This window comes from Monodon monoceros, unplaced genomic scaffold (assembly GCF_005190385.1).
Source record: "Monodon monoceros isolate NGI ecotype Baffin Bay Population unplaced genomic scaffold, NGI_Narwhal_1 Super_Scaffold_13, whole genome shotgun sequence".
Classification (NCBI taxonomy): domain Eukaryota; kingdom Metazoa; phylum Chordata; class Mammalia; order Artiodactyla; family Monodontidae; genus Monodon; species Monodon monoceros.
Genome location: NW_021703769.1, coordinates 42,321,272 through 42,338,553, shown reverse-complemented (window position 1 = coordinate 42,338,553; position 17,282 = coordinate 42,321,272). Strand labels below are relative to the sequence as shown.

The following is a 17,282-nucleotide window of genomic DNA, read 5'->3' as shown; positions in this document are numbered from 1 at the left end:
CAAAACTGTTGATCTTGTTTGTTCTCTACACATATTTAAAAGTCCACAGAATCCAGCAGTGGCCTGAATACCCTGGGTTTCTCCTTCTAAAGAATGAGCCTGCTGTGAAGGTCACTGTCAACACCAACAACTCAGTGGTCCCCAAAGCAGATTGAGAATCACCAAGAAGTAATCACCCAAAATGCAAATGAAACGTGGTAGTGGAGAAACTAGGCCACGGGGAAATCACAGTATTTTGCTACTGCAGTTGCTATGCCAAACAAAATAAAGGAAAATGTTACTATCCTGGGCTGATTCAAAGTTTCCCAAGTCAAATGGTGCTACAAAGACTCAGATAGAGCCATTCCCACATCTGACACACAGGGGTTCAAGAACTAGTGAGACAATGTGGTGCTACAGTAGTTCCAACCACACTCACAGTGGCCCTGGCGTGGAGATGAGCCCAGAAGCACCAGGCAGGGCCAGTTTATAAAACGCACCTGCTCCTGATGGAGCCTGTCAGCATCCGGTGTACAACCAGCCCCACCCGACTCACCCATGAACTGAACACGGTACCGGAAAGAAACCTGGGAGGAATTGCTAGGAGTCAGTGAGCAGCAGGGTCGGCCATACACTTGCAGGAGCTCGGAGCAGGGTCTACCTAGGGGGAACTGGCCACTTGACTGATTCTAATTTAAAGTCTTCCTAAAATGCTCTCATATTTTAAGTCACAGAATTTCAGGGTTTTACGGTAACTTAACTTGCCTTGTACATGATCTTGACAGACTTGGGAAAAATATCCTCATTTGACAAATGGGGAAAATGAGGCACAGACGTTTGGAGCCCAAAGACACTTCAAGAAATAGGCAGTCTAGGACTTCCCTGGTGGCGCAGTGGTGAAGAATCCACCTGTCAATTCAGGGGACACGGGTTCAATCCCTGGTCCAAAAAGATCCCACATGCCATGGAGCAACTAAGCCCGTGCACCACAACTACTGGGCCTGTGCTCTAGAGCCCACGTGCCACAACTACTGAAGCCCGCGCGCCTAGAGCCCGTGCTCTGCAACGAGAGAAGCCACAGCAATGAGAAGCCTGGGCACCGCAACGAAGAGTAGCCCCCACTCAACGCAACTAGAGAAAGCCCACACACAGCCAAAAAAGAAAAAAAAAAAAAAAAAGCAGCCTCTGTTCCAGGTGAGACTGGGACACACACACCCCATCTCCATAAGCACTGACAGGTCCCTGTGCTCCTCCCATGGGGCCGTTCTGGAGCCGACTCTGGTTAAAAATCAGGCTTACACTCCCTGAGATAGGGAACCCAGAGGAAGAGCAGTTTGGGGTGGTGGAGGTGAAGACAGAAATCCAGCCTGGAATGTGTTGAGTTTGAAATATCTAGCAGGCACAGAGGTGGAAATGAGCAAATGTAGCCAGATATCTGGCCTGGAACAAAGACGCGAGCTGAGAGACTGAAAAAACTTTACACATGAAGCTACTCGAAGCACTGTCTTCTTTTTCCCACTTCTCAGACAAAACCAGAGAGAATACCATATTTCATCAAATCCACGATGCCACTGATTCTAAGACAAATCACTAAGAAAGAAAAACTGATGTCAAAACCTGACACAATGAATTCTAAGAAAGCATTGATTATAAGATGCACCCCAAATTCAAAGATGTTATAAGATGAAAAAAATTCATCTTAGAAAAGATGAAATATGGGACTTCGCTGGTGGTGCAGTGGTTAAAATTTCGCCTTCCAATGTAGGGGGTGTGGGTTCAATCCCTGGTCGGGGAGCTAAGATCTCACATGCATCCTGACCAGGAGACCAAAACATAAAACAGAGGCAATATTGTAACAGATTCAATAAAGACTTTAAAAAAAAAAACAAAAGAAAAGATGAAATACCACAAACTTTTATTGGTGGAAAGTATTTAGACTGCAGTGAATCCAGGGTGGACACTTGTCTTTGTAACTTTTTATTCTGATATCATTTCAAATGTATAGAGAAGTTGCAAGAACAGTACAAAGAATTCTCCAATACTCTTTACCCAGCTAGCTTCACCAATTAATTGTTTTCACTTTGCCCCATTTATCATGTCCGTGTGATCATTTTCTTTCCCACCCTCTCTCCTCTTCCCCCATTGAATTTCAGACTTTGTGCCCTCTTATCCCTAAAGACTTCCATATGTATTTACAAACTCAAGGACATGGTCAGAGCATGATGATCAAACTCGGGAAATGTGACATTGCTAACATACTATTGGCCAATCTACCTTTACACTCACATTTTGTCCACTGTCCCAATAATGTCCTTTATAGTCACTCCACCCCCCCAATCCAGTCTATGGTGAAGCACTGTATACAGGACTTCCTTGGCAGTCCAGTGGTTAAGACTCCGTGCTTCCAATTCAGGGGGTGTGGGTTCAATCCCTGATGGGGGAACAAAGATCCCACATGCCGCACGGTGCAGCCAAAAAAAAAAAAAGAAAAAAAAGCACTGTATACGGTTGTCAGATCCCTTTAGCACTTTTTCAATTGGAAGAGTTCTTCAGTCTTTCTTTGTGTTTCTTGACCCTGAAACCATGAAAGTTTTGAAGAGTACAGAGGCCACTTACTTTATAGAATGTGGCTCAAATGTAGTTTGTCTCAGGTCTCTGCACAATGAAATTCAGGTTACGGCGGGAATACCCCAGGCAAGGTGGTGTCCTTCTCTGTACCTCTTTTTTTTTTTTTTTTTTTTGCTGTACGTGGGCCTCTCACTGTGTGGCCCCTCCCATTGCGGAGCACAGGCTCCGGACACGCAGGCTCAGCGGCCATGGCTCACGGGCCCAGCCGCTCCGCGGCATGTGGGATCTTCCCGGACCGGGGCACGAACCCGTGTCCCCTGCATCGGCAGGCGGACTCTCAACCACTGCGCCACCAGGGAAGCCCTCTCTGTACCTCTTATCAGGAGGTTAACTGGGACCTTAACGTTGATTGCTTAGTTAAGGGGCATCCACAGCAGGGCCGTCAAAGTCTTATCTTATTTGTACAATTTGGAATAATGAAAATTCAAAAAGAATTAAAAAAGTATCAAGAGCTGCTTAATTTTAAAGCCACATTGCTGCATGAACTATCAGCTATTTTTTTAACTCCTTTGCTACAGAGCAGGGCCGGCTGAGTCTGAATTACACAGGACCCTGCAAACATCCTATTTGAAGAGGTTTTCTGAGGAGTGCTACCAGCAGCGAGAACAGGCCATTAATGTAGATTATGAGGTTTAGAAATTGGGCATTCATGTTTCTGGCCCAGTCAGGGGGCAAATTCGCCCTGTCCCCTTCTTCGTCTAGATCCTCGGAGAGCGGTGACTTCACTGGAGCCAGACCACAGAACCGGTCACCTGGGCGCAGGGAGCTAACCGGTGGGGCTGCAGTCAGCACAGAGGAAACACCCCTCTGGGACAGAAGGCACCGCCCTCCCTGTTATCACGGGGTCACACATTCCCCAGTGTGAGGGGAAGAGTCTCGTCTGTCCAAAGCTCGGTCGTCCCTCCCCAGCTGCACAACTGATGATTCTGCCCACTTTCGCCTGGTTTTGTCCACTTCCATGAAGGCAGCCGGAAGCCAGGAGGCCATGTGGACGGACAGTGCCAGCACCTCCCTCCTCGAACCACCCGAGTGCAGGGCAGGTGGACATACTCTAGATCCGGTGAGCTCTCCCTGGGGTGTGACAGCCTGCTTGTCAAACTCTCCACTGAGCAGACTGCCTTGTTGGTTTTGAAAGAATTTACAACCATTTACAAAATTCCTGTGCCCTGAAACTAAACTCCAAGTCAGTGAATGTTTCATTACATTACTTGATGTTGGCTCTTATGTTCATGCCGTCTTGTGACCCTGAGAGCCGCCCCACGGCCCCGTGTGAACCGCGCTCCGACGGATCCGCCCTGGCAGGACCAGTCCACTGCCCTCCGCGGGGGGGCTGGCAGAGGCTCAGCCCGACCCCAGCATCAGACTCTTTTGTTGTTATTGTTAGTTGTCGTTGTTACTTCCGAGGGCACACACAGCCACGAGGCCCACAGGAGGCAAAGCCCAACTTATTGAGCCATCCACACTCTTGCCCACAGGCGGAATTTGGGTGGACGGTTCCTCTCTTGCCCCGCACTTCACGTGTCTAGATAGATCATGCGAGTCACAGGTTTGTATCAACACTGAAAACTCCTCATTTTCTTTCTAATGTAAAGAAATGATGCTGTCACTGAGGCAGTGAGGTACAGTCTTCGAGATGGGGATGACAGCACGCCCCAGCTCAGCCAACTGCTTGCTGTGAGCACCTCCCAAAGGAATTTACCCAAAGCACTGAGAACAGAGCCTGGCACACAGTGTGCTCAGCCAAAATTTAAACACAGATCAAGAGACCGGGGCTCCATTTCCGACAGTAGCTTGGCCAGTGCACAAGCTCAGGTACTGGGTACATGCCACCTGTGAGGCGAGCCACACAAGCCCTCCGGTGACCAGGCACCCAAAGCCTGCCCCCCGCAGTCCCCACACACCCCGCTTCCAAGGAGTAGCGGCAGGGAAGTGGGGGGACCTGACGCAGATGGGGGAGGGGGTCCTCTCCCAGCCAGTGACCGGTTCAAATGGCCCGGAGGCCAACAGGCGTTTTACTCCTCATTCTTTTATTTATTTATTTATTTAGGTTGTGCCGGGTTTTAGTTGTGGCATACGGGATCTTCATTGCAGCATGTGGACTCTTAGTTGCAGCATACATGCAGGATCTAGTTCCCCGACCAGGGATCGAACCCGGGCCCCCTGCATTGGAAGCGCAGAGTCTTACCCATTGGACCACCAGGGAAGTCCCCACTCCTCATTCTTAAAGCCAGCCATGGAAGCCAAACTCCCTCTCCCTCCTGATGTGAGACAGCCACCACCAACGTGACACTGTGAGGAACAGGGGCAACCTGGCCCCAGAGGCTGCTTCAGCCACTGGAACAACCCATCCTGAAGCCTGTACTTTCCTCTTGGAACCTCTATTTGTTTAAGCCAAGACTGAGTCAGGCTGTCTATCACAGGCAGCTAAAAACATAACTGATGTATACCTACAAATGTAAAATTCTTCACTGGAAACTTAAAAACCTAGAGATTGTGAAGACTGATTTCCCTTCAGATCTTTAACAATCACAGTAAATGATGACCATTTTGAGAAACTCCAACATACCAAAATCTTAACTTATTAAGCAAAGCAGATCCCCAAACAAGGTAACTGGGTTATAAGAGCATGTGTCACATCACAAGGATTTGCCCGTTTCCTCTCATGAAATACAAAATAACTGTCAACACACAAAAGCTGGTATGTGCCAGCACCTTCAGGGCTTTGGTTCATTTCAGACTATGCACCAGTCTTGAGAAATGAGAAGGCATCATCCCTTGAAGTCTAAGGAAGGACAATCCAGGGTCGAGAGAGACAGAAAAGTGCACCCACCAGCAGCAGATGCAAACTCCAACTTCCATCAAGAGGTTAAAAACACAGAATGCTCCAAAGGACTCCTTTGTCCCACGGTTCACAAACCAAAAGATGGCGACAGTCAGGATCCTTTGGTAGAGAGGTTTCACCAGGGGCTCAAGGTTACCTCAAGGATGGGGGAAGGAAAGCCTTCTGCTGTCACCTCCCTCCAAATAGCTCCAGGTAGGGTCTGACCCAAAGTTTTGGCCTCCTGCTTGTGATTAACCAAACTGCTGGCCTTGAGCCTGAATTCCTAATTCGTACTTGAAGCCAAGGACTAAGCTAAGCCCAAATCTAAAGTCCAGTTACAGCCACTGCTACTCAACTTTTTAGGGAATGACCACGGAATCGGAGAGCAAAGTGGCCACAGCACTGGAAACACCCTTCCAGGCCGGAAGGCACTACTCCTTCCAGTCAGGAGCCACACCACAGCCCTGACTCCCCCTCTGAAACGTCCACTTCAAGGCCACGCCAGACACTGTTTCTTCTAGATCTGTCTTGAGTCAGGGAAGGAGAGAGATGTTTAGCAACCGCCTGTTTGTGGCAAGATCCAAAGCTAAGTGTCCAAGGTGAAAAGAATGTGGTCAGAGGGCTCTCTCACATGCCCCAAGTCCCAAACGCCATGTGTGTCATCTTCCAAAAAAACACGAAACGAACTATCCAGTAACCAGCACCTAAAGCTACTCATAATAAAGGGGCAGGATCTGAACGCCCTGAATACTTACAGTTAGAACTTTGCAACTCTTTTGTTACTCTATTTCCCACCACCAGATGTTCACAAGGGCTAAGGACACAGAACCCAAGACCCACTAATGTTAAGGGATTCACAGCATGGTATCAGCAACGGCACAGCTCGCCCACCTCCGAGCAGCCCTGCAAACCGCAATGTCTGGGGTAAACATGAGCTAGAGAAAAACAGCTTTCCATCAAAGTTTATATAAACTCCTCAGTTGAAGGGAACTCCCTGGCGGTCCAGTGGTTAGGACTCTGCGCTTCCATTGCAGGGGGCACATGTTCGATCCCTGGTCAGGGAACTAAGATCCCGACAAGCCCCGCGGCACGGCCAAAATAAAAAATAAAAACATAAACTCCTCAATTGAAAAAATGTTAAAACCCTAACTTTTCCATAAAATGTTCTCTTTCTAATTTGATGATGTAACGTTATCTGAAGTTCAGGTTCTTTGGAGATGGCTTGTTATTTTACCATTCTGCAAAAACGATTATCCTCTATTTTTTATTGAACCTGAGCTGTATATTTGTTATTTGCCATATAGACCAGTTCAATCTGTAATAGCTTAAACCACTATGGATGATGTGTAAATCAAACAGAAAAGGGACAGCGCGGTGGTAGCCGCTTCCCTAACTGCCTTAGCTTTTTTTTAATACACACTTACTCCTGCAATCGGTTCATAAAACTGAGAGGCTGCTGACTTAGCCTTCTGTTTAACCGACCAGTTTTTACTATCTTTTTTTTTTTTTTTTAATTTTCTGCTTTTAAAAGTATCCTAAGTCCGATGTGGAAAACCTGGAAATCACAGCAGCTGCCTCTAAGGAGCAGCTCACCGTCACTCAAGAGTCGCTCCGTCCTATCGACGGTGTTGGCGGTGGGAGCGCGAGCGTCACTCGACCCTCCCGGCGCTCCAGCTCCACAGTTCTTGCCCCGACCCCTCCCTGTTCCACAGCGTGGCCTAAGTCTCCAGTTGCAGAAGGGAACCCAGCGACCTTCTTCACTTCCATCCTGTGCAAATACACGGAGCTCCCTACGCGGAGCTCCCAGTAATCAGCACGATTTATGGGTTCTGCGACTAAGCGCACTGGCGGGAGGAAAGCTGCGCTTCTTTAAACAACTCACGACAGACAAAACTCGCAGCAGACTTTTCCGCCCCAGAGCGTGAGTCCCTATTTCTAACAATTTTTCCATGTGCAAACTCCTGATACACCAAAACAAGCAGGTAGGTCCTACAGCTTCGGCATAGTGGGGGGATGTTATTCAGAGCTCATCCCGTGCAGCAACTGGACGCCAGCAGCCGCCCAGAGGACGGGCCCGGCAGCCCCGCGACCCCAGCCGATCGCCCGCCGGCCACCTGAGCCAAGGTCCCGGGGCGCCAAACTAGACGCGGCCCGCCGGAGGGCCTGGCTCTACCGGACCCGCCCCACGCTCCAGGGTCTCAGGAGAAGCGGGGTCCCGCCGGACTTCCCGAGGGGCCCCCAGGCCCGGAGGCGGAGCGAGGCACGGGCCCCTGGCACTTGGTCCCTACCAACCCACCCTTGTGCGCCCCCTGATGCACGATCACGCCCCGCGGCCGGCTCACCTGGGCGTGGGGGCGTCTCCGGTTCCGCCTGCGCGCGTACAGGCCAAGGGAGCGGGCGGGCGCTCTTCTTCCACCAGCGTCCTGCAGCCGCTCTTTGTGTCTGGAGGGCCCCGTGCCGCGCTCCTCCCGGCCTTCAGGCGCCGAGGCTGCTGCAGGCGCGGGACGCGGAGCGCCGAGCCCGGGGCGGGGCCGAGGGGCGGGGCCAGAGGAGGCGGGGCCTGAACCAGGCGCGGGGCCGAACTCAGGGGCGGGGCCGAAGAGGAGAGGCGGTAGAGTGGGCGGGGCAAAGACGACGTGGGTACCCTCCGTTGCAGGGACAAAACCGGGGGCTAGGCAGGAGGGGCTGGGGCCAACAGAGGAGGGGCCATCTTAAGGGCGTCGGAGGGGCGTGGTCTGTGCTGAGTGGGTGGGGCCTGGTGGGCGGGTCCGGAGTGGTGGGGCCTCTTCGGAAGTATGATGGGTAGGGATGCGAACGCTGGCTGGGGCTGCCCCGCCGCCCCGGGGGCATCTCGGAAAAGTTTAGAGCCTCAGGGAATGAACCCAGGGGCGTTAGTGATCTCTGCGAGCGATGCACCATTGTTCACAGGTCTCGGTCTAGCATCCTTTTTTGGAAACAAGCCGAGGAGGCCAGCCAGGCAACACCCCAAATCGCAGTTGAGGAAACCAGAAGACATAAAACTTTCGGTTATTGTTTTCCATCATGTTTTCAATCAATAAATGTTCATTGAGAACCTACTAGTGCCAGGCATTGTCCTAGGGGCTGAGAATACAGCAGTGACGATGGGGGGAGGACGTTGGCAAAAACAATCCCTGCTCTTCGTGGAGTTTACACGCTAGAAGACGATTGAAAAACTTAAGGGAAATATACAAAAACGTTAGATAGTTGTAAATGCTAAGAAGCAAAGTAGGAGAGGAGCTTAAGGAGTGCAGGAGGTTGGCCAGCAAAGGTCAGCGGGAAGGTCAAAAGGCCAGAAGAAGTGAGGGAAGGAGACAACTCTGGGGGACCAGCCGATTACACCTTCCTGGGTCTTTATAGTCTGTTACTCTGGTTTTCTCTCTTAAAGCCCCAAACATCCAACTGCCAACTGGATATTCTACTTCCGTGCCCCACACACAGTTTAAACGCAACCAGTCAACAGGTCTCAAACTGAAATATTTATCTTTGCCTTAAACATGCTTCTTCTTATGGGTTCCCCATGTTGATGAAGGTCACAGCCATTCCATCACCTCCTCACATTTACTCAGCTGCCGGGTCCTATAGATTTCTGTGTCCTCTCTCTCAACTCCCAGCCACACCACCCCCTGTGTCAGGCCCTTGGGTCCCCTCCCAGGACCACCGCAGGAAGATTGCTAAAGCTTTTTAAGACCACTGTCTGCACTTTGTGCGTGCCACCTCCGTGCAGTGGCCAGATGTACTTTCTAAAACTTACACCTGTGTTGTCCCTCTCCTGCCTAAAGCCCTGCAAGTTCTCCTGCTGAAATTATTCTTCTAGACCTGGCCCTGTCACCTTTCCAGCATTACCGCCCAGCTCACACAGCCTTCAGGCAGCGGGGCCTTCCTGGTTCTCTGTGAATGAGGCAGACCCTGGGCGTTGCAGATGCCCTGGTAACCTCTTGGCCAGTTTTCAGCATTCAACCCAGAAATTCCCCCACCTGTGTTTGCCCCTTTCCTCTGTCCTCCCAGGACACCCATGCTCACTTCCAGACTTGTATCACTCTTCACTTTGATAATCTCTACATCAGTTTGCTCTTTTGGCAGTTTCTGAGCTCCTGCGGGCAACAGTCATCTTTTTTCTCTGCCTGCCACCGGTGCCTAGAATCCAGCAAGCGTTGTTTGCTTTGCTAAGTGATAGAGTGGGCTATGCTGACACCGGCACTCTTAGACTTTGTTAGTGATGCTCCTCCGACTCTTTGCTCTTTCCTCCCCCTGCTGATGTGGAAGGGGAAGACTTAGTAGCATAATAATACATCAGTATGATGAAATAAGCTGTAATCTAGCATGGGGAAGGTGTATATATTTTGTAGGGACTCCACTTTAAAAGACGTGAAGATATAGGGCAAAATGGTTTGGGAAGGAGGTAGGAAGAAAGCTAGACTCTGGGGGAAAAGGGTAGGAAACTGTGGGCAAGGGACCGAGAGGAAGTAGCAAACTTCACACAGAGTGAACGGCAACCACAGGGGGTTAGTGAAGATGTGCTCACACCATGCTCTGCTGCTCTGAGTGAGGCTGGAGCCCTTCTGCTGTGCCTGCGAACTTCCTCAGCCAGGGAGGGGCACAGCGGCAGGCCACACCATGCAGATGTGGTCAAGCTGCCAAGACCCTGATTGATTCCAGTTGATGGTATTAAATTCCCAGGGGTGCATGCTGCCAGAGTGAAGAATGTCTTTTCTCTAATGTTCCTTACTCTCTGCTTGGATTTTCACTCACCAGTTGGAGAATGAATTTGGGATCAGATGATGCAAATCATAGTGCCATTTTACTGGCTGTTTGACTGTGGACCACCCAGTCATTTAACCTCTAGTATCTTCAGTTTCCTCATCTGTAAAATGGAAATCTATTGATAAAAAATAACTACTGCACGGGGACTTCCCTGGTGTTCCAGTGGTTAAGACTCCGTGCTTCCACTGCAGGGGGCACGGGTTCGATCCCTGGTCAGGGAACTAAGATCCCACAAGCCGAGCATTGTGGCCAAAAACAAACGAACAAACCACTGCACAAGCGTGTACTAAGTTTAAAGGAGCTAATCAAAAATATAAATGCCAGTGGGTAGGTCCTACCCACCAGAGATACTGATTTCATTTGCTCAGGAAAGAAACTTTGAGTCACTCTTGACTACCTCTCTTCTACCCTACATTCAATACATCATCACATCCATGTGGCTCTCCTACTTTAAAACTTTTTTTTTAATTTTGAATTAGCATTAAATTTATAGAAAACTTGCAGAAGTAGTATACAGAGTTTCCATATACTTCTCACCCAGGTTCCCCTACTGTTAACATCTTACATAATCACGGTATAGTTATCAGAACCAGGAATTTAACACCAGTACATTACTATTAACTGAAGACCTTATTCAAAAAATCAGAAATGGACTTCCCTGGTGGCGCAGTGGTTAAGAATCAGCCTGCCAATGCAGGGAACATGGGTTCGAGCCCTGGTCCGGGAAGATCCCACATGCCGCAGAGCAACTAAGCCTGTGTGCCACAACTATTGAGCCTGCGCTCTAGAGCCTGCGAGCCACAACTACTGAGCCTGCATGCCACAACTACTGAAGCCCGCGCACCTAGAACCAGTGCTATGCAGCGAGAACCTACCTCAATGAGAGGTCTGTGCACTGCAATAAAGATTAGCCCCTGCTTGCCGCAACTAGAAAAAGCCCACGTGCAGCAACGAAGACCCAATGCAGCCAAATAAATACATTAAAAAAAATCAGAAATGTCTCCAAGGTATCTTACTTAGGTGGAAGATGAAGTTGCAGTGTTGCCCAACACTTTAGGGAGAAATTAGGTGCTCTGTTCTCACCATGACTTGCTAGTGGAACATTCACTGTAATTGTTTTATAAACTGAGTATTGTTTAAATTTAACCAGAGAGGAGGCTCAGGGGTAGAATCCAGTGCCTTCATTTAGAAGCATATTATCTTGCTCATGGCCTGCATTTAGAAGGAAAACTGATGGCAGTAGGTCAGTAAATGAAGTTGGGAAAATTCTGTTGGGTAGTTTGTAAATCTTGTCCTATGAGAAATACTTTTAGTCTGTCTCTAGAGCATACTTGATGTCTGGAGAGACTAACGATGCAAGGGCAAGAACATTCAAGACGTGGGGTGTGGGTGTCACCCCCCACTGGAGATGTGAAAGAGAGAAGCCAGGCTCTAGAGTTCTGAAGACCACTCACAACATAAGATATGCCTGGGGACTTCCCTGGTGGTCCAGTAGTTAAGAATCCACCTTCCAACGCAGGGGCCGTGGGTTTGATCCCCGGTTGGAGAACTGGGATCCCACATGCCGCAGGGCAAATAAGCCCACGCGCTGCAAAGAGCCCGCGTGCTGCAACTAACACCTGATGCAGCCAAAAATAAATAAATGTATGTTTTTTAAATATTAAAAAAAACCCATAAGATGTGCCTTACCAGGTTACACCCAAAGCCCCCACCTCCCAAATGTTTCTCCTCCCATCTCTTGATGTGCTATGACAAAATGACTTTCGTCTTCCCCCAAACATCCCATAACCATGTATTCCTTTCCTCAAGGCCTTTGGTGACTCCACATTTACTAGATAGGGAATCCAGGTTCATGTCCCTTGTCCAGGATAATACAGACATCCCAGCCCACCTTTCCAACTTCTATCTCTTGCCTCATGAACCCCTGGCTCCAGCAAAGCCATGTACTGACTGCCTACTAAGAGTGCCCTTGGCACTACTGCCTTCATGTTTGTGACAAGCAAGTCTCCCTTCTATCTACTTGAGTCTATTCATTGGTCAAGGTTGTGCTCCAGCCTGGCCACTTCAGAGAAAACCCCCCAGCCATTGAGTAATAGTCCTGTTCTGCTTTATGCCAATTGTTCTGGTGTCCTATTTATGTCACTATCTGAAGTTCCACTGGTAGGGCTTTCTTATTTGAGTCCCACCATATATATATATATATATATATATATATGGTTTTTATTTTATTTTTGGCCACACTATGCGGCTTGCAGGATCTTAGTTCCCAGACCAGGATCAAACCCGTGCCCCTTGCAGTGGAAGCACAGAGTCCTAACCACTGGACCACCAGGGAATTCCGAATCCCAGCTAGATTATAGACTCCTACAGTCAGAAACGATGATTTTTATGTCTTTACGTCTCCCACAACACATGACTAGAAAGCCTGGTAAGTGGTAGGGTTTATTACTTTATTGGATTCTCAGGTTGATTTTATGTTTCCGGCAATTGTCTCAATGTTGAGTGGAAAAGCATAGTTTTTCTCTGTGATATAGATATCCTAATTTTTCTTAGATAACCTATCATGAAATTGCTATCTATGAATTCCAGTGTCATGCAGGAAGTTGAGAATGGCCAGCAAACCCTCGAATGGCTATGCTTTGCCAAACAGCCACAAAACACTGCCTTTGTTTTTACAGCATTAACTCACATAGATTTTTCATAGTCAGTTCAACTTAAAACAACAACAATCAGATGACTTAACAGAGAACTTTATCCTTTAACCCTTTTAAAGGATTTATCCTTGTAAAGGAAAGATTTGCCATATTCAGGTTCTTAGAACATTCCCTGGGAGTCATGGCTAAGTGCTGACCTCAGCACGTTTGGAAAATATATTCATTTATGGATATTGTTGCTTCATTACCCTTTGATGAGCCTTGATAACTCACATACGCCCAGATTAACTCAATCTGATTATATCTAACCCTTGCAGTAAATTACACTTTCTTTTTCTTTTAATAAGAACTTATTATTTTGGAATAATTTTAGATTTATAGCATAATTGCAGAGACGGTACAGAGAGTTCCCATATACCTCTCACGCAGTTTCCCTTAATATTAAGATCTTACATAACCATGGTACAATGATGAGAATTAGGAAATTAACTACTAATGACATGACTGTTAGCTAAACTCCAGACTTCATTGGGATTTCAGCAGCGTTTCCACTAACGTACGTTTTCTCTTCCAAGCTCCCATTCAGGATCTCAGATGGCATTTAGTCATCACGTGTCCTTAGTTTCTTCAGTTTCTCACATTTTCCTTGTTTTTCATGACAGTTGTAAGAAGCTCTGGTCAGGCGTTTCATAGAATGTCCCTCAATTTAGTTGTGTCTGCTGTTTTCTCATGATTATACTGGTAACATAGGCTTTTGGGAGAACACACAGAGGTAAAGTACCCTTCTCACAGCATCATATCAGGGGTACCTGACATCCTCCGAACATTATTGGTATTGTTAATCTTGATCATTTTGTTCAATCGGTGTCTGCCAGATCTTTCCACTGCAAAGTTTCAATTTTTCCTTTCCATACTCCGTTCTTTGGAAGCAAGTTACTAAGTCAATCCTACACTCAAGAAGGGGAGGATCAAACTCTACCTCCTGGAGAGGGAAGTATTTACGTATTTTATTTAGAATTCTTTATAAGGAAGATCTGTTATTTATTTATTTATTTGATCATTTATTTATATCAGTATGGGTTCATGTGTTATTTATTTTATACTCTTGGTTATAATCCAATGCTATGTTATTTATTTCATTGCTCAAAGTTTTCCAGCTTTGGCCATTGGGAGCTCTTTCAGATTAACTTCTGTGTCCCTTTGACAGGCCCCCATCCTTTTGCTTTTGGAGCACTTCCTTAGGTTTTGGCACCATAAGATGTTCCAGACTCAGTTTATACTTTGACTGCCCCAGTCCTAGTATCAGCCATGTCCCCGAGGAGCCCTGGTTCTTTGCATTGAAAAATGGTATTTAGAAACCAAAATCTGGATGAGGGTATGCTCACTGCTATTGGAGCTGTCACTGCTTCTAGGCACTCTCAGGACACAGCTTCAGGTAATATACGTATGTATAATGACCCGTGCATACTAACATAATTACAAATTATCTATCTATATCTATCTATCATCTATCTATCTATCTATCATCTATCGATCTCAATTTACCTATTAAACTGAATATGAGTTCATACTGATGTCTCCTACTTAAAGGAAATTAAGGGACTTCCCTGGTGGTCCAGTGAGTAAGACTCTGCAATCCCAGTGCAGGGGGCCAGGGTTTGATCCCTGTTCAGGGAACTAGATTCCAAACGCCACAACTAAGAAGTCCACATGCTGCAACTAAGAAGTCTGAATGCTGCAACTAAGAAGTCCACATGCCACAACTAAAGATCCCGCATGACACAGTGAAGATCCCACATGCTGCAACTAAGACCCAGTGCAACCAAAATAAATAAATAAATAATTTTTAAAAAGTAAATTAAATTTAAATTAAATAAAAGTAAATAAACTGAGGTGGTTCTAATGCCTTAGCAGCCTATGTAAACAAACCAAAACCTAAGCCTGAAATGCCTCAAGGTTAAGAAATAAACACCTAAGGACAACCAATCACAAAGAGCCAACTAGGCTTTCCCAAATAAGGCAACCACTTAGCACTATAGCCAATCAAATAATTTTCTTGCTTTGCTTCCACGTCTTCTCTATAAAAGTATTTCCCCAGCTCTTGTCAGTGGAGCGCTCCTACCACTTCCAGTTTGGTGATGCCTGATTTGAATCAATTTTTGCTCAAATAAACTTAAATTTTTAAATATACCTCAGTTTATCATTTAACAACAGTAAGTCAAAGTATAGATACACTTATCACCTTGCATCAAAATGCTGTTGACAGAAGAACATGTTTTAGAAATTACTCCAGTTTGAAGGTGTTAAAGTAACCAGATTAGGCCCAAGATGGAGTCGCTCATGCTAAGCCCCACATCAGCAAACCAAAACTTAACTAAGGCTCAGCTCTCCCAGAAAAGGAAGGCCTGGGTCCACCAATCACACTTCCCTGCCTGGCACAAGTTACCTGAGCTGCTCCAAGACTGCCCTTTGCTCCACAGAAGGAAGGAACCCTACTTAGCGAATCAGCAAATGCCCAGGATAACTTCCTTGTTCCCACTCACTTTGGTCTATAAAAATCTCCCACCTTGTACAACCCTTGGGAGCCCCTTTCTGTCTGCTGGATTGGATGCTGCCTGATTTATGAATCACTTTAAAGCCAATAAAATCATTAAATTTACTCAATTGAATTTTAAAGATCTCTAATTTATAGAGAAAAAGGTAAAGGAAGTAATTGAGAAATGAGGGAATCTAAGATGTTCTTGCTATGGGATTTTTTTCTTTTATTCCTGGAATCTTCTCATTTAGATTAAAGTTTCCCTTTAAAGGCATGTATGATTGCCTACAGTCAAGGCTCTTGAGGGCCCAGAACCCTGGGTTAGTTCTGGCTCCTGAAGAGTTTAGATTGCACCCCAGTGGAGTACAGCCCCAAGCCCCAAGGGTCCACTGGACAGAACACCCAGAAGTGGTCCAGGGCCTCTGGCTCCTTTGTTTCCCTGCTGTGGAATTAGTGCCCAGGGCACCCCACTGCACGCACACACACACCTGCTTTGTGTGTATGGGTGTGCACTGCTCAAATGTTCGCTGGCTGAATGATACAATAACCAAGTCTTGCAAGTCTAACAGCTATTACCTCCTGTATTAATCTGTCCAGGCTGCCGTTAACAAACTATCACAGACTGGGTGACTTAAATAACAGGAATTTATTGTCTCACAATTATGGGAGGCTGGAAGTACAAGATCAAGGTGTTGGCAAGGTTGGTTTCTCCTGAGGCCTCTCTCCTTGGCTTGCGGATGGCTGTCCTCTCCCTGTGTCCTCATGTAGCCTTTCCTCTGAGGGCATGCATGTCCCTGCCTCTTCTTATAAAGATACCAGTCCTATCGGATTAAGGGTGCACTCTTATGACCTCATTTAACCTGAATCACCTCTGTTTTATTTTTAATATTTATTTATTTGGCTGTGCTGGGTCTTAGTTGCAGCATGTGGGATCTTTGTTGCTGTGGGCAACAGGATCTTTAGTTGCAGCATGTGGGAGCCAGTTCCCTGACCAGGGACCGAACACAGGCCCCTGCATCGGGAGCACAGAGTCTTAGCCTCTGGAGCACCAGGGAAGTCCCCTGAATCACCTCTTTAAAGACCCTGTCTCCACACAGTCACATTAGGGGTTAGGGCTTCAACATATGAAATTTGGGGAAACACAATGCAGTGCAGACACCTCTCCTCACCTGCAGGTCCCTCACCCTCCTTCTCCTTACATACGTAATTCCTTCTCTTCTCTCTCCATGGACCCACTTTCTCTTTTTCTCTGGTTTTGCTTCATTCGCTCTTTTAAGCATTCACTCAAGAGAGTGGAATGTGCTGAGTTCACAATCCTGGGGCCCGTGGTTTCGCCTCAGACCTGTTTTGCTTGGCTTGACGATCAGGGCCCTAGTGCGGGTCACCCCCTCTGGGTTTGCTACAGTCCACACCACCTCTGTGCCCTCGCCCTGGGCCCCCTGGCTCCTGCTCAGGCTGGTCTGGCCCCCATGGGCATTCATGAGTGGAACCCCCAAACTAGACCCTCTCAGTCCCAAATTGTAAGAAGAATCTGACCTGCACAGTTGGGCTCACTTGGTGGCTGCCGACCCCCACCCCTCCCCAGCCAGAGAAGTTCAGAGAAGAGGCCAAGGACAGGAGTCCCTGTAAGAAGGAGCTTTGGTGGTTCAGAGGCAAAGACTGGCAAAGAAATAATTGGCATCCCTGGTCCACATCTTAAAGGAGATTCCCAGCCTTTCTCTCTCTGCGTCTGTCTCTCTCAGCCAGGCATGTTTTAACCCAGTAAAGGAACCATTTCTCACGTTGTTCTTATTCGGCCACCACACACACACTGTTAACAATACAGCACGACACACACACGCACCCCACTAGTGATACCCCACACCACCTACACACCCCACTA

General features: G+C 47.4%; 1 protein-coding gene across 2 annotated transcripts in view; it reads right to left on the bottom strand.

Moving 5' to 3' along the window:
* NINL (ninein like) overlaps positions 1–17,282 on the bottom strand; it is a 120,007-nt gene that overhangs the window by 97,231 nt on the left and 5,494 nt on the right. Inside the window, exon 1 of one of the 2 annotated variants that reach the window (XM_029220128.1) lies at positions 7,771–8,633. The exons of the other annotated variant lie outside the window; for it this stretch is intronic. The gene's annotated coding sequence lies outside the window, so the exon portion shown is untranslated. Of the gene's footprint in view, positions 1–7,770; positions 8,634–17,282 lie in introns of those variants that run through there. 2 annotated transcript variants of the gene reach the window in all.